Below are 18,803 nucleotides of genomic sequence, written 5' to 3' on the forward strand. Positions count from 1 at the left end.
GGTCAGAAAGTTCCTCTGGAGAAGGGAATGGCTCAGTATCCTTGCCTGGGAAATCCCATGGACAGAGAAGCCTGGCAGGCTATAGTCTCTGGGGTTGCAGAGTCAGACATGTCTAAAGCAACAGAGCACGCACACATAGGGTGAAGTGCTATGAAAACGTAAAGCAGGAAAGAGGTGAGGGTCTGCAAGAAGCAGGACTCTTGATGCATTTTTAAAAAGGGCAGAGTAAGAATTCACGGAGACAACACTTTTACATCAAAACCCGTTGAATGCGTGGAAGAAGCCGTGCATCGCTCTGAAAAGGAAGCCAGAGAACTACAGGGCAATGGCTGTGAAGAGTACTTGGCAAGTTTGAGTGCTAGCAAGTATGCCGAGAGGACCAGACGGAATAAATGAAAAGAGAAGCAATAAAAAGTAAAGTCCAGCGAGATAAAAGGAGGATGCGGTGGGCTTATGTTACAACGCAACCTGTTCTCTACGGTGACACCCTCTGGAGTCCTGCGGTTGTCCATGGCAGCTAACTCCAAGTGAGCTGGATTACCTAGGACTTGGTGGGGTCCCAAAATGACTTTGACTTTTACTCGGAGAAAAATGAAAAGACACTGGAAGTTTTGAGCCACACAGCAAAATGTTCAGACTTAAAATTTAGTAAGATTACACTTGCTGCCTAACTTTGTTCCTTAAAAACAGACAAAAAAGGGACTATAGAGGAAAGTGGGAACCCTAATAGGAGGCTATTGAAATAATCCAGCAAGAGATGGTGATAGCTTAGATGGGAGGGTTAGAAGTGGAGATTGTGAGAAAATATTGGAACCTGATTATATTTTTTAAAAATCTGCTATTAGATTGACTAGAAGATGAGAGATAAATAGAAGAGGCAAAGACTGCTCCAGAGTCCTTAGTCTGAGAACTGGAAGAGTAAGACTGTCATTGATTGAAGTTGGCCAGATTGCCAGAAGAGTGAGTTTCAAGGAGGAAAGCTCTGAACCCTTTATAGACATACTAAGATGACAGCTGGAATTAGGGAGAAGTCTAGAGTGAAAACAGACATTTGAGAGAATACAAAGTCTGGGGTGAAAATATACATATGAGAGAATATATTAACAAGAGAGAAGGTATTTAAGCCATTAGACTAGATAAAATTACCAAACATGTACTGAACTCACTGGTATAGAATCCAGAGGACCTGATTTTTGGTTTCAGCTATGTGGGTTTGGACATCACTTAATTTTACTGTGGCTCTCACTGCTATATTCAAAATGGATAACCAACAAGGTCCTACGGAAAAGAACGTGAAGGTCTGTTCAATATTACGTGGCAGCCTGGATGAGGGGGGAGCTTGGTGGAGAATGGATATGTGTGTATGTATGGCTGAGTTCCTTTGCCGTCCGCCTGCAGCTGTCACATTGTTAACTGACTATACTTCAAAATAAACGTTTAAAAAGAATTTCACTGTGGCTCTAACTTCATATAGGTAAAATAAGAAAAACTTTACCTCTTCTGTATCATACATGTACTGTGAAAAACAAATAAGAGACTATCTTTGAGTAAAACGAATTAGAAAACATAAGCAATTATGTGAAGAATTCAGGAATGTAAATACTTTAAGATAAAAATAAAGATAACTCTATTCACTTTTAAGCTAAGTTCAAATCCAACTTCCATACTTTGCTCTCTCATTCTAGGGCAGAGTGGAAACGCTGCAAATCATACTTCCGGAAAGTTCTGCAAATAGGAGATATTAGAGGAAGACCTCAAAGACGGAGGATGAACAAGGGGCCTCCCTTTCCTCATCTGCTCACTTTTGGCTTCTCGTGTGCATCTGTTTCTCTCAGCATCGCCCAAGGCTTGCTTCCTCAGCCAAGCCACCATGATTTGTTTCAACTGAATCTACTTTGCAGCGTTACCACACTTGTACAACATGCCTTATTATGTGCCCTCAATGACTCAGGAGGAGCCAGCCGTAATTCTCCTCCTCTGTGGGCTGAGTCCCAGCCTCACCTTGACATCTCTAGTGTGGAGACATCCAGGCCATCTGACAAGCACCTCCAGTTGCGAGGCCCAGATTTAAGCTTCACAGAGCCCCTTCTGTAAGCATCCAAGTTTTAATCAGTCTATCTCCTTTCCTTTCTTCTTCCAAACCTACAAATGGTAGCTACTTCTTACAATTGCTATTTCCATGTCACGATTATGTTTCTCTTTGTTTTTCTCAGTTCTAAATATCTAGCCAACACTTCTTTATGTTGCATTCCCTCTCTTAAAGTAACTTGTACGGTTTCTAACTTCTAATGAACCTTTACTGACACAATGTTATGGAGCCACTGGCATAGAGATAATGGATCTAAAATATTTTCAATAAAAGACTTGCACAAAATAATACTTTTGAAAAATTGCAATTTATAATAGATCCTTAAAAATGCACAGTGTTCATGGAAATCTAATAAAATAAAATACATTTTAGAAATAAATCCACAAGGACAGAATAATCAGGAGATGCTAAACAGAAAAATATGAAAAATTGGAAGCAGATGGAAAAATGACAACTGACCTAGAAAACCTGAGAATGCTAAAACTTAAGCCCGAGGGGAAAAAAGCACAGAAGCAAGCCAATTTGCACATTAGAACCAAAGAAATATTTCAGCAACTAGAGGCACGGGCACTTCTGAGCAACGAGTTCGCTGTGTTTTTTCCCTCTCCTCGTGTATCCCAGACTGGGTGCCGAAACCACAGGCAGCCTAGAAACAACAACAGGCACAGATAATTTCCCCAAGAAAATGCCTGCCTAATCCAGCCGAAGACCCAGAAAAGGGGTAAACTACCAAGATGATTTTTTGAATTACACAATTACACAATAACCATTTTACTCCAGCCAGACATTAAAAAAAAAAAGATTGACCCCATCCATAGCTCTGCCGTCAAAAGCCAAGTGAGGAAACTAGAATTGTAGCCTCCCCAGGCTATAGGAAGCCTCCCCAGTTCTACCAGGGAGGTTCCAGTGAAAGCTAAGAAAGGATAAGGGACTCCTGCCCCATGAATGGTCAGGGCCCTTCCCTGTGGAATCACTGGGGACCATGTGGGAAACCTGGTCTTCACACCCACCCAGAGGCATCGATGCCTCTGTGGCTGCCTGATGAGCCGACATCAGACGAGGCCTAGTGGAGAATCAGGCCTTCTGCCAACACTCAATAGTAACCTGGTACCGCTGCACAACAGTGTCAGAGAGGCCATGCCGGGAATGAGAACTACCATGCCACTCCCAGCAAGACCGCTGTGAGTGACTGCATTAGTGGAGAGTAATAGTAATAATCAGCTATTAACGGAGAGCCTCGCTCCCGCCCTCCCCCAGAAGCAGCAAAGAGCACCCTTTACCACCAATGTCAATGGAATTCAAGTGAGGAATCTGGACTTTTACCCCACCTGACACAAACAGACTTCAGCAGTAAATTTTTAAAAGTATGTACCATGACCGTATGGATGTCACTCTAAGGAGGCTAGAATAGTTCAGTATTTAAAAAATAAATCAATGTAATACACCATATTAATAGGCTAAGAAAAATTACATAACCACTATTATCTGATGCAGAAAAAGCAGTTGGACACACCCACTACCCATTTAAACTACAAACTCTCAAACTAGACATAGAGAGGAACTTTCTCGTCTTGATGAAAATCCTCTATAAGAAGCCTCCAGATGACATCATATTTGGGCTTCCCTGGTGGCTCAGTGGTAAACATCTGCATGCCAATGCAGGAGACATGGGTTTGATCCCCACCCCGGGTGGGAACATCCCCTGGAGAAGGAAATGGCAACCCACTCCAGTATTCTTGCCTGGAGAATCCCATGGATGGAGGAGGCTGCCAGGCCATAGTTCATGGGGTCATAAAAGAGTCAGATACAAAGCAGCAACTGAATAACAATGGCGGCACCATATTTACGGTGAAAGACTAGAAGCCTCCCTGAGATCACAAGGCAAGGATGTCTGCTCTCATCACTCTACTCACCGTCGTTCTGGAAGTTTTAGCCAGCGCATTATGGCAAGTAACAGCAGAAAAAGGCATCCGGAGAAAGGGACCGAACCCACATCTGCTGCATCTCTCCTGCACTTGCAAGCACAGATCAGAAAGCAAGAAGTAAAACTGTCCCTGTTTGCAGATGACATGACCATCTATAAAGGAAATTCAAATAAAGTTATTAAGCCATTTAGGGAGTTCAGCAAGATCACAGGATAATATAAGGTCAACATACAAAGATCAGTCATATTTTTATATATTAGCAATGAACATACAGACACCAAAAATCATAGATTGGAAGGCAACATATAGAGATGACCAGAATGATTAAGCTTTATCATAGTCACTATCAAAATTCCAGCAAAACTTTTTGAAATGTCTAGTAGACAAGACTATTCTAAAAGATGTCGAATGGTGATGGAACTTGGATATATAAAATGATTTAAAAAAATAGAATGAGAAGAATTCTTCTACCTGATTTCAAAGTTTATTTTATAGCAATCAAGACTGTGTGGTACTAACAGATGGATAGACATGTACATCAATGGAATGTCATAGAGAACCCAGAAATAGCCCAACGCAAGTATGGCTGATTAATTTGCTACAAAGGTACAAAAGAAATTTAATGGAATATGTATGACACCTTTCATAAATGGTACTGGAGTAAATGGACTTCCATCAGTAAAAGAATGAACCTTAATGCAGACCTCAAATCTTATATAAAACCTGAAAGGTCACAGCTTTAAATGTAAAACATAAAACTATAAAAAATAGATAACATAGGAGAAGACCTTGAGGATCCAAGGCTTGGTAAAGAGTCCTCAGAAATAATATTAAAAATCTGATCCACAAAAGAAAAACTTAATAAACTGGACTTCATCAAAGTTCAAAAGGAAAGTTTTCTCTGTGAGAGGTTCTGTTAAAAGGATGAAAAGACAAGCTGTATAATAGGAGAAAATATGTGACAAAGGACTTAGGTTTGGAGGATACAAAGAATTCTCAAAAATCACCAGTTAAAAAACTCAATTAAGGGACTTTCCTGTGGTCCAGTGGTTAAGACCCTATGCTTCCAGTGCAGGAGCCACAGATTCAGTCCCTGGTTGGGGAACTAGGATCCTGCGTGTTGTGCAGTGCAGCCAAAAAAATTGTTTTAATTCAATTAAAACCTGGGGAAGAAACATAAAGGGACAGTTTATTAAAGAAGATTCATAGTGGCAAACGTGATACTACTTTAATTAAACTCCTTTTTATGGGACATAGGGAGAAAAGTGAGATACAAGCTGTTTCCTACCACTATTCAACTCCCAAACATGGGCAGTACAAATTAAAAGAGCAGCAATATAATTTCTGTGTATTTACATCCCTCAGCATCCTTCCAACCTCAGAACATAGTCTTAATAAATTGTACTCCAGTTTTAATGCATCAAACTTGGGAAAGTGAATTAAACATTTTTATGCCTACTACAAGTAAGACATACATAGATGTTTTCTCATTTATTCTTCATTTAAACTTTCTAACAAATTTGTGAGACTGATATTATTATCCTCCTCATACAAATGAGAAAATCAAAATTCTGGAAGTCTATGATAACTTGATAAGTCCATAAAGTTAGTTAAATAATGAATTCTGAATATATTAAATTCTATTTTTGTTGTTATTTTTTCTTGTTTAATTGCTAAGTCATGTCTGACTCTTTACGACCCCATGGACTGTACCCCACCAGGTTTCTCTGTCCATGAAATTCTCCAGGCAAGAGTACTGAATTGCATTGCCATTTCCTTCTCCAGGGGATCTTTCTAACCCGGGGATCAAACCTGTGTCACCTGCTGGGCAGGCGTATTCTTTACCGCTGAGCTGCAAGGGAGGGATGCCCTGTCGAATTCTACATGAATAACCTATCTCATTTCTATTTATAACGGCAGATGATAGCACCATCTAATTTCAAAACACAATGCTAGAGACTTCCGCACTTGGCCAGGAGGAAATAATAAGGACTGAATTTCTCTCACCAGAAATAAATTTAAAATTGTACCTAAAATGTGAAATGATACCCACTAAGATCCTGGGTATTGGTCAATGAAGAGGCCATGAGACAAACAGAACTCAGAACCAGGTGGTCTCCCGGGCTAGGAGAGATGAGGCTGGGAGGAAAGGAAACCAAGGTAACTAGAGTTTGCAAGAGAAACTGGGGGAGCAAAGAGAGTTGAACAAAGAAAACCTCTGAAAATCTACACAGTCTTTCTCAGTTACTGAGTTATGTGCTAATTAGCACATGCATGTGAAGAAACTACCCAAGGCTGAGGAAAGGGCACCCAAGGGACTAGAGAAGGACTCAGCAAACTGCAGCAGCGGGTCAGCCATCTGTTGTTGTAAATAAAATTCTATTGGAGTCATACATATCATTCATATGCTGTAATGACTACTTCATGCTAAACTAGCAGACTTGAGTGGATGCAAGAGAATCTGTATGTCTCACCAAGCCTAAAATATTTACTATCTACATCCTTAAAAAATTTGCTGATACTTGCATTTGAATGACCACTCATCAAACCAAAACTAGGACTATGTAAAGTAAACATGGTGTCTAGGACACAACATTTTAGCAGGCGCTCAAGCTCCGGTGCAGACCCTGCACTTGGATGAGTCTCAGAGAGAGTACCGCCTTAGATTTTCCACCCTTGACCAGCGCACCGCCCAGAGCCAACACTCAAAAAGGTCCTGGACGACAGGAGAAAACTTGTGGCAATACAAACGTCCTGTATCTTAACTGCATCCATGTCAATATGCTGGTTGTCATTTTGTCCTATTGTTCATAAACTATTATTGGGTTGGCCAAATCTTTCCACAAGGTGTTATGGAAAAACTCGAAGGAAATTTTCGCTAACCCAGTACTATCATGTTCAATAAAGGCATGTGGGCTTTCTTTGTACTGTTTCCTACACCTGAATTTATTATTACTTCAAAAGTTTAATTAAAGTTTTAAATGTTCTTCAATTAATAATATAATTAATAATTAATTATAACAATGAATAATTCAATTAAATGTTCTTCAAATAATAATGTGATTTTTTTTTTAATTCACTCAATAATTTGCTCACCTCACTCTAGTTCTAGGTTTTTCCATACAAACCCAGGAAGATAGCAGTTCACACCAGCTACAGACCAAAAGCTCATAATTCACATGGCATTGGATAGAGCAGTCAGAGCACTTTGGCCTCAGTACTGGAAAAAGGAATCTGTCAGTAAAGAATATGCAATGCAGGAGACCACCTGCAGCGCGGGAGACCCAGGTTTGATCCCTGGGTCGGGAACATCCCTTGGAGAAGGAAATGGAAACCCACTCCAGTATCCTTGCCTGGAAAATCCCATGGCCAGAGGAGCCTGGCAGGCGACAGTCCACGGGGTCACAAGGGTTGGACACAGCTGAGGGACTAAGCCGCCACCACTGGAAGGAATTAGCCACAGACAAGGAGCTTCTCTGGTCCCAGCGAACAGAACCTAAAGGTGAGACCAAAACGGACCACACCATCTTCAGGTAACTTAACCAAGTCCCAGAACAAAGCTCAAGAGTATGTACAGGAATATAAACATATCTAGCACCCAAAAAGGTAAAAATTTAAATGTCTGGCATCTATTAAAAAATTACCAGGCATGCAAAGAAGGAAAAAAAAAAGGTTCATGATGAGGAGAGGACTCAATCAACTGAAATTGCCCCAGCTCTTGCACACTATTGGTAGAAAGGTAAATTGGTAAAGTCACTGTGGAAAACAGGATGGAGGTTTCTCAAAAACTAAAATTAGAAATACCATATGACCCAGCGGTTCCACTCCTGGATATATATCAAAAATAAAATACACACACTCGCACACAATGGAATACTACTCAGCCATAAAAAAGAGCAAAATATTGCTGTGTGCAGCAACGTGGATGGACTTGGAGGGAAATATACTAAGTGAAGTAAGTCAGAGAAAGAAACATACTGTATGATATCACTTATATGTGGGATCTAAAAAGTACAAAAATTATTAAATATAATAAAAAAGAAGCAATCTCACAGATATAGAGAATAAGCTAGTTGTTACTAGTGGGGAGAGGGAAGGGGGGGAGGCAGAATAGGAGGTAGAGGATTAAAAGGTAGAAGCTATTAGGTATAAAATAAGCTACAAGGATGCACCATACAAAAGAGGAAATATAGCCAATAGTTTATAAAAATATAAACAAATATAACCTTAAAATATTGTGCATCACTGTACTGTACACCTAACAAAATATTTTATAGCAATTATGCATCAATAAAAAAGAAACTGTCCCAGAAATGACACAGAAGAGAGTTAGTAGAAAAAGAATGTTAAGTTATTTTAGTTGCATTTTGTAAATATAAGAATCTAGAGGAAAGACTGAATATGTGAAGTAGAGGCATAGAAAGCCTTAAAAAATGAGCATAAATCAGATCTCTAGAGATGAAAAGACAATGTCTGAGAGGAAAACTATACTGGATGTGTCATGGGAGAAAACACATTACAAAAGAAAATGATTAGTGAACTCAAACACACTGCAATCAAAACTATCCATAATAAAACTGTGAGTATGTACTAAAAAAAAAAAAAAGCGGAGAATTGATAAGTTGTGGGGGAATTTCAAGTAATCTGAAATACATGCAATTAGAAACCCAATTATAAGAAAAGAGAAAAGAAAAAAAACAAAGGAATTATAAATGCATAGATCCAAAAAGCTAAAAGCACCAAAAAAATGTGGAAAACTACATGAAAATACATCAAATCAAATGCTCTGATAAAGAATCTGCCTGCAACGCAGGAGACCCCAGTTCAATTCTTGGATCAGGAAGATCCCCTGCAGAAGGAACAGGCTGCCCACTCCAGTATTCTTGGGCTTTCCTGAGGGCTCAGCTGGCAAAGAATCCACCTGCAATGCAGGCGACCTGGGTTCGATCCCTTGGTTGCGAAGATAAAGGGAATAGCTACCCACTCTGGTATTCTGGCCTGGAGAATTCCATGGACAGAAGAGCCTGGCAGGCTACAGTCCATGGGGTCATAGAGTCAGACATGACTGAATAACCCTCATTTTCACTTTATTAATAAAAGAAAAGCATTAAAAACAGAAAAAAAATACATGTTATATACAGGGGCACACAAGTTCTGTTGACATCATGTTTGAATGGCAGCATATTTCACACTGAAAACAATACAAAAAAGACAAGAAAGCAATATCTTAAAACCCCTGAAAGAAAAAACAAAAACAAGGAAACTGTGTTTTTCAAAACAATTATTCCTAATGAAGAAAGTCAGACTTCTTTATCAAAGAAAAAAGGAGCATATTTGTATGCATGTATGATTCTGTTTATATAACAGCCTGGAAAATGTGCAATCTAACCTACAGTGACAGAAAGCAGATCAGGGGTTGCCTGAAGATGCAGAGGACAGAGAGAAGCAGAAGGGAGAGATTACAGGGAGCCGAAGTAAACTACTGGGATGACGATGTGTCCACTCTCTTTAGAGTGGTTGTGATTTTACCAAATGTAGGCATATGTCACAGCCACCAAAATGCTAAGTGTCTGAAGTTAGCTATAACTCAATCAAGTTATTTAAAACTGCATGACTTTATGGTACTGATGAACCCGTTTGTAGGGCGGTAATACAGACAGAGACACAGAGAACAGACGTGTGGACACGGCATGGGGAGAAGGGGGGGGACGCAGTAAGAGAGGAGCCCTCAGACACACACGCCCGTCGGAAGTGTCCGTCACTCATCGCTCAGCTGTGTCTGACTCTCTGCAAGCCCACGGGCCGTAGCTCACCAGTCGGGGGGACTTGCTATGTGACTTAGGGAGCTCGAGGGTGGTCTGTGACAACCTAGAGCGGTGGGATGGGGTGGGGGGTGGGAGGGAGGTGCATGAGGGAGAGGACATATGTATACCCACGGCTGATTCATGCTGATGTATATGGCAGAAGTACAATGCAACGTTGCAACATTGTAAAGCAATTATCCTCCAATTAAAAATAAACAAATTTTATACCACATAATTTTAGTATAAAAATATACGTGACATATAAGCTGTGAAGTACAAAAATAAAGCAAACATCTCTGAACCCTATCCAAGTTGGACTTCTCAAACCCATAACTTCTCCTTCCCTCCTCCAAGAAAGTAAATATTATTTTGCTTTTATTATGTAATTATTATGTAGTATACATATAAGCATGCATTATCCAAGAAATTATCATGCTTTTGATAAAAATAAACAAATAATTTTTCTCCTCACATGTCGAAAGAATATAACATAGGAATGTTTCAAATCCAAATTAATGAAAGTTATGTCTTTCCAAACATTTTTCAATACACACTAGTAACATGAAAAAAAGAACTTATGTATTAATATCATTAGTAAGTCACCTGTTATTTTTATGAAATTTTAACCATATTGTTAGATTTTACTTAATCGCATTTACCAATAGTTCCACTTGCAGCCGTTTTGATTACTAACTGGATTTGAAGTTCTTCACTGTACATGATGCTCTTGCTCAACCAGCATATATCGTCTCATTTAGCACAAACTTAATATGGTTTTTGCCATGAGGACTTCTGAAAACTTGGAAATAAGTAATGCATTCTATGAATTAAATATTAGAAATGCCAGAGAGACACGTGAGGAAGGAAACCAAGAGCTCACTTGCAAAATTTTTCTTAAAGAGCAGACAGATTCAAAATTTTAAACAAGTTGCCTTGTTTCTAATCTTAGAAAGAGAGATGTGTGTAAAGTAAAATAAATTAATTAATTAAAAAATAAAAAATAAAATCACTGGAAAACAAAAAAAAAAAGAGAGAGAGATGTAAGCAATCACCAACAATTAGTAAAGTGGAAACCTGTTCTTCACTGTGTCTTTGCAAAGAAGGGGAATGGTTAACCTGGGGTTAATTTTACTTGTTAACCTGGCTGAGCCATGAGACATCCAGACATTGGGTCAAATGTTATTCTTGGTGTTTCTCTGATAATATTTTTAGATTAAATTGATATTTAAATTGGTGGACTAAGTGAAGCAGATTGCCCTCCTTAGTATCAGTAGGCCTCAACCAACTAGTTAAAGTTTGAATAGAACAAAAAGGCTGACCTTCTCCAAGCGAGGGAAAATTCTCCTACTTGACTGCTTTCAAACTGGGACATTGACTTTTCCCTGTCTTTGGATTTGAACCGAATCTTTGGCTCATCCTGGGTCTTGAACCTGCCAGCCTTCCAAATGGAACTACACCATAGGTTCTCCTACACATCAGGTCTTTGGACTCAAATTGGAACAAAACCATTGGTTCTCCTGGGTCCTTACATTGCCAACTCACCCTGCATATCTTGAGACTGTGTCAGTTCAGTTCATTTCAGTCGCTCAGTCATGTCCAACTGTTTGCGACCCCACGAACCACAGCACACCAGGCCTCCCTGTCCATCACCAATTCTGGGGGTTTACCCAAACTCATGTCTTTTAAGTCAGAGATACCATCCAACCATCTCATCCTCTATTGTCCTCTTCTCCTCCTGCCCTCAATCTTTCCCAGCATCAGGGCCTTTTCAAATGAGTCAGTTCTTCACATCAATGGCCAAAATACTGGAGTTTCAGCTTCAGCATCAGTCCTTCCAATGAACACCCAGGACTGATCTTCTTTAGGATGGACTGGTTGGATCTCCTTGCAGGCCAAGGGACTCTCAAGAGCCTTCTCCAACACCCTTTTAATCTTAGGGAGTCATAATTCAGTAAATACTTGTTTTTATTAATTTGGGGCTTGGTATTTTTGGGGGAGCTTTTTGGTCAGAATCAACAAGATATGAGAATATTTTTATCATTTTTGGTTTGGGACCCCTCTATTCTCCTTGTATAAAAAAAGAAAATATTCAAGTCCTTCCATATGATGAAAGGAGTTCATCTATAAATAGAAAAACTGAAACTGAAAATAAAATATCAAAAAAGAAAAAAAATGTCACCCTGTCCTCTGGCTATTTTAAAGTTATAATTCATCCAACTTTAGTCAGTCTGAGAAACCACATAATATCCTAAGCCTTCAAAACTCAGCAGCTAGTCATGAACAATGATGAAAGCTCAGTCAAAACCCTTCTGTGGCCTCCCTGAACTCAGGAACTCTAACGACTTTTCTGGCTCTTTTTTCGTACAGTTCAACTTGGAACAAAGGCAACAGCTTTCAGAAAGCAGTGGTTCAATCACTAACCAGAGTGTGGATCTTATGAGAACAGGGCTCTAGTTTCAACCAACTGGCTCCGTAGACAAGTTGGCCTCAAGGAACAAATTATCAAACTCCATAACTATGATCAGCACTGCTACCTCAAAAGCCATTCTTCCAAATACTTGTCCGTAATTGTAGCAGCAACCTGGTAAGAGAATATGGGTGTCTCAAAATAACCCACCACAACTGTGAGGAGAAACAATTCTAGCACAAGACCAACAATTTCCTGCCTACCTGCTTCCGTCAGCTCTCCCATCCAAGGACACAGACCATATTGAACATCTACTTGAAGCTATAGGGATTTACATTCAGATGTGGAACTTAAAATACTCATGAGACAACTGTAGAACAATTCTGCAGATGAAAATGAAAAATTAGTCTAAATAGTCAGGCCATGCAATGGTTTACAATATGTCCATCTGTATATTCAGTTCAGTTCAGCTGCTCAGTCATGTCCGACTCTTTGTGACCCATGGACTGCAGCACGCCAGGCCTCCCTGTCCATCATCAACTCCCGGAGTCCACCCAAACCCATGTCCATCGAGTTGGTGATGCCATCCAGCCATCTCATCCTCTGTCGTCCCCTTCTCCTCCTGCCCCCAATCCCTCCCAGCATCAGGGTCTTTTCCAATGAGTCAGCTCTTCGCATCAGATGGCCAAAGGATTGGAGCTTCAGCTTCAACACCAGTCCTTCCAATGAACACCCAGGACTGATTTCCTTTAGGATGGACTAATTAAATCTCCTTGCAGTCCAAGGGACTCTCAACAGTCTTCTCCAACACCACAGTTCAAAAGCATCAATTCTTCGGCACTCAGCCTTCTTTATATCCAACTCTCACATCTATACATGACCACTGGAAAAACCATAGCCTTGACAAGATGGACCTTTGTTGGCAAAGTTATCTCTCTGCTTTTTAATATGCTGTCTAGGTTGGTCATAACTTTCCTTCCAAGGAGTAAGCATCTTTTCTTTTCATGGCTGAAATCACCATCTGCATTGATTTTGGAACACAGAAAAATAAAGTCAGCCACTGTTTCCACTGTTTCCCCATCTATCTGCCATGAAGTGATGGGACCGGATGCCATGATCTTAGTTTTCTGAATGTTGAGCTTTAAGCCAACTTTTTCACTCTCCTCTTTCACTTTCATCAAGAGGCTCTTTAGTTCTTCTTCACTTTCTGCCATAAGGGTGGTGTCATCTGCATATCTGAGGTCATTGATATTTCTCCCACCAATCTTGATTCCAGCTTGTGCTTCCTCCAGCCTAGCATCTCATGATGTACTCTGCATATAAGTTAAATAAGCAGGGTGACAATATACAGCCTTGATGTACTCCTTTTCCTGTTTGTAACCAGTCTGTTGTTCCATGTCCAGTTCTAACTGTTGCTTCCTGACCTGCATACAGGTTTCTCAGGAGGCAGGTCAGGTGGTCTGTTATGCCCTTCTCTTTCAGAATTTTGCACAGTTTACTGTGATCCACACAGTCAAAGGCTTTGGAATAGTCAATAAAGCAGAAATAGATGTTTTTCTGGAACTGTGTATACAGCTGGTCATTTAACTTGTAAGATGACTTCATTAAGCAGTGAATAGATGAGGAAGCTGAAGCTCCAAACACTTAAGAAATGTGGCTGGTATCACACAATTTAAAGGGGTTTCCTAGGTGGCACTTAGGGGTAAAGAAGCCACCTTCCAACACAGAAGACATAAGAGATGCATCTTCAATCCCTGGGTTGGGAAGACCCCCTGGAGGAGGGTATGGCAACCCACTCCAGTATTCTTGCCTGGAGAATCCCATGGACAGAGGAGCCTGGTGGGCAACAGTCCATGGGATTGCAAAGAGTTGGACATGACTGAACCAACTTAGCACTCACCCACCCCCACACACACAGTTTAAGGATAGAATGCAAGCTCTGACCCAGTTTCGCATAAGGTTAAAATCACTGCTCTTAACTACAATGCTGTACTGTTTCCTTTATAGAGAAGGAGGAACAGTACAGAGAAAGTCAGGTGCCGAACTACTTTTGTGCAAATGTGACCCACCGAATGGGGCAGCAGCGCTGGGAAGCAGCCTCTCATGCCTCAGCTATTTGCTGTCTCTTCTGCGTGCAATTGCTTCCAATCAGAGAATTAAACAGTAGCCTTGCATAAGACTGATTGGAACAGAGTGGTCATTACTTTTCCAAAACTGCCCATTGCACCTTGGCAGGTATTTATGTTTTTCTCAAACAGGAGAATGCCCAGAAGCACTGCCATGAATCGAAATGCATAGACCTTTTAGCTGGATTCTTAGGGGGCAACTTTACAAGTGCTTGAAATAATGGCCAAAGCAATTTTTTAAAATGTATTCAAATAACAGTTGTGAGCACAGTCACATTGTTCCACCTAAGAAGAAAAAGAAAGGTAATTACCTGTAAAACACATAAAATGTATATTGTTTACTCATCATTAACTCTGCACACCTTTATGCTAATGGATAGACTGAGACAAGCTTCCAACTATAAGGTGACAGAAAGAGCCAGAGAAACACACAAAGACCTTCCCAGCTGACTGGATGACATCCCAGGAACCTCAAAGAGTCCCTGTGTACTCTTCACAACCTTCAGTCACCTGTGGAAGCGGTAAATAACGGGAGGAAATCCAATAGGTACTAGAAATCACTTCACAGACATTAGTTTCTCCTCGCACAGTCTCTACCAAGGGGACAGCAGACCACTTACTAGACAAAGACCAGAGAAGCAAGAAAGAATATGAATGACAAGGTCCAACAGAAAAGTCAAAGTCGTGATTCTCTGAATCCCAAGAACGCTTTTCTTTTTCTTCCCTTTTTTTAAATCGAAGTACGGTTGATTTGCTATATTGTGTTAGTTTCTGGTGTATAGCATAGTGGGAACCACATTTCAAGGAAATGCATGGAAATTAACGAATGTTTATTGAGTTCCAGCATTGTGCCAGGCAATTTCCATATGGTATATGTCAAAACATGTGCTCTCAAAAAACCTTTTAGTGCTTTTCTTCCTTCATAATCTATCCTTACTTAAGGGAAGCAGAAATTATCCATGGCACCACTGCAAAAACGTAAGCCAAATAAGAACACAACACAGGTCACTCCTGATTCTGACTTTTTTTTTTTAATGTGGGTCAGTTCAGTTCAGCAGCTCAGTCGCGTCCGACTCTTTGCGACCCCATGAACTGCAGCACCCCAGGCCTCCCTGTCCATCACCAACCCCCAGAATTTACCCAAACTCAAGTCCATCGAGTCGGTGATGCCATGCAACCATCTCATCCTCTGTCGCCCCCTTCTCCTCCTGCCCTCAGTCTTTCCCAGCATCAGGGTCTTTTCCAATGAGTCAGCCCTTCACATCAGGTGGCCAAAGTACTGGAGCTTCAGCTTCAACATCAGTCCTTCCAATGAACACCTAGGAATGATCTCACTTAGGATGGACTTGTTTGATCTCCTTGTAGTCAAAGGGCCCCTCAAGAGTCTTCTCCAACACCACAGTTCAAAAGCATCAATTCTTCAGCGCTCAGCTTTCTTTATAGTCCAACTCTCACATCCATACATGACTACTGGAAAAACCATAGCATTGACTAGACAGACTTTTGTGAACAAAGTAATGTCTCTGCTTTTTAATATGCTGTCTAGGTTGATCATAACTTTTCTTCCAAGGAGTAAGCATCTTTTAATTTCATGGCTGCAGTCACCATCTGCAGTGATTTTGGAGCCCAGAAAAATAAAGTCAGCCACTGTTTCCCCATCTATTTGGGGAAGTGATGGGACCGGATGCCATGATCTTAGTTTGCTGAATGTTGAGCTTGAAGCCAAACTTTCACTCTTTCATTTAATAAGGGTGGTGTCATCTGCATATCTGAGGTTATTGATATTTCTCCCACCAATCTTGATTCCAAGCTTGTGCTTATTCCAGCCCAGCGTTTCTCATGATGTACTCTGCATATAAGTTAAATAAGCAGGGTGACAATATACAGCCTTGACGTACTCCTTTTCCTGTTTGGAACCAGTCTGTTGTTCCATGTCCAGTTCTAACTGTTACTTCCTGACCTGCATACAGGTTTCTCAAGAGGCAGGTCAGGTGGTCTGGTATTCCCATCTCTTTCGGAATTTTCCACATTTTTTTTTTTTTTTTTTGATGCTCTAAGATTTGATTTATTTTTTTTTTTTTTTTTTTAATTTTTATTAGTTGGAGGCTAATTACTTTACATCATTACAGTAGTTTTTGTTATACATTGATATGAATTAGCCATGGATTTACATGTATTCCCCATCCCAGTCCCCCCTCCCACCTCCCTCTCCACCCGATCCCTCTGGGTCTTCCCAGTGCACCAGGCCCGAGCACTTGTCTCATGTACCCAACCTGAGCTGTTACACTGTTGGTGGGAATGCAAATTAGTACAGCCACTATGGAAAACAGTGTGGAGATTTCTTAAAAAGCTGGAAATAGAACTGCCGTATGACCCAGCAATCCCACTTCTGGGCATACACACCAAGGTAACCAGATCTGAAAGAGACACATGCACCCCAATGTTCATCGCAGCACTGTTTATAATAGCCAGGACATGGAAGCAACCCAGATGCCCATCAGCAGACGAATGGATGAGGAAGCTGTGGTACATATACACCATGGAATATTACTCAGCCATTAAAAAGAATTCATTTGAATCAGTTCTAATGAGATGGATGAAACTGGAGCCCATTATACAGAGCGAAGTAAGCCAGAAAGATAAAGACCATTACAGTATACTAACACATATATATGGACTTTAGAAAGATGGTAACGATAACCCTATATGCAAAACAGAAAAAGAGACCCAGATGTATGGAACAGACTTGCGGAATTTTCCACATTTTATTGTGATCCACCCAGTCAAAGGTTTTGACATAGTCAATAAAGCAGAAATAGATGTTTTTCTGGAACTCTCTTGCTTTTTTGATTATCCAATGAATCTTGGCAATTTGATCTCTGGTTCCTCTGCCTTTTCTAAATCCAGCTTGAATAGCTGGAAGTTCATGGTTCACGTATTGCTGAAGCCTGGCTTAGAGAATTTTGAGCATTACTTTGCTAGTGTGTAAGATGAGTGCAATTATGTAGTAGTTTCAGTATTCTTTGGCATCGCCTTTCTTTAGGACTGAAATGAAAACTGACATTTTCCAGTCCTGTGGCCACTGCTGAATTTTCCAAATTTTCTGGCATATTGAGTGCAGCACTTTCACATCATCATCTTTTAGGATTTGAAATAGCTCAACTGGAATTCCATCACCTCTACTAGCTTTGTTAATAGTGATGCTTCCTAAGGCCCACTTGACTTCACATTCCAGGATGTCTGGCTCTAGGTAAGTGATCACACCGTCATGATTATCTGGGTCGTGAAGATCTTTTTTGTATAGTTCTTCTATGTATTCTTGCCACTCTTCTTAATATCTTCTGCTTCTGTTAGGTCCATACCACTTCTGTCCTTTATTGAGCCCATCTTTGCATTAAATGTTCACTTGGTATCTCTAATTTTCTTGAACAGATATCTAGTCTTTCCCATTCTATTGTTTTCCTCTATTTTTTTGCCTTGATTGCTGAGGAAGTCTTTCCAAAGATAGCCTTGATATTTTTTGAACTCTGCATTCAAATGGGTATATTTTTCCTTTTCTCTTTTGCTTTTCACTTCTCTTCTTTTAACAGCTATTTGTAAGGCCTCTCAGACAGCCATTTTGCTTTCTTGCCTTTCTTTTTCTTGGGAATGGTCTTGATCCCTGTCTCCTTCACAATGTCATGAACCTCCCCGTCAATATTTCATCAGGCGCTCTGTTGATCAGATCTAGTCCCTTAAATCCATTTCCCACTTCCACTGTATAATCATAAAGGATTTGTTTTAGGTCATACCAGAATTGTCTAGTGGTTATCCCCACTTTCTTCAATTTAAGTCTGAATTTGGCAAAGGAGTTCATGATCTGAGCCACAGTCAGCTCCCAGTTTTATTTTTGCTTTAATGATTTGCTTGTTTTAATGTGGTAGTTTTGGTCAATTCTGAAAAGAATTTTGAGAACAAGAGTCTGTGATTTTTCATCAAGTAGTTTTACTTAGCTTATGGTGATTTCAGTAATAGAGAAAGAACTAGGTTGCCAATGGCTGAAATAATTTCACTGAAATAATTTATAGTGACAGATGGACAGATAGATATGGATATAGATATATATAGATATATAACCTCCACTTTTTCTCTATAAACCTTGTAGCAAATACTATGTGAAGCAAAGATTTGTCTTACAAAGTTACCCATGGAAGGTTAAAACATAAAATTGAAATATATTTGTCTAGCTGAGTGAATAGAACACTTCTAAGTGTCCAGTGCAAACTCAAGCAAGAAAGGACTCAATTCTCAGTTTTTGAGCCACATCTAAAATGCTTCATATTTATACTCAAAAACACTTCTTAACAACAAGGTCCTATTGTATAGCACAGGGACTGTATTCAATATTGTGAAATAACCTAAAATGGGAAAAAAACCTGAAAAAGAATATTTAACATTATATAATTTATATAT

General features: G+C 40.0%; 1 pseudogene; it reads left to right on the plus strand.

Moving 5' to 3' along the window:
• LOC110150653 (fatty acid-binding protein, heart pseudogene) overlaps positions 1 to 18,803 on the plus strand; it is a 56,408-nt pseudogene that overhangs the window by 36,754 nt on the left and 851 nt on the right.

The sequence above is a fragment of the Odocoileus virginianus genome, chromosome 25 (assembly GCF_023699985.2).
Source record: "Odocoileus virginianus isolate 20LAN1187 ecotype Illinois chromosome 25, Ovbor_1.2, whole genome shotgun sequence".
NCBI classification, from domain to species: Eukaryota; Metazoa; Chordata; class Mammalia; order Artiodactyla; family Cervidae; genus Odocoileus; species Odocoileus virginianus.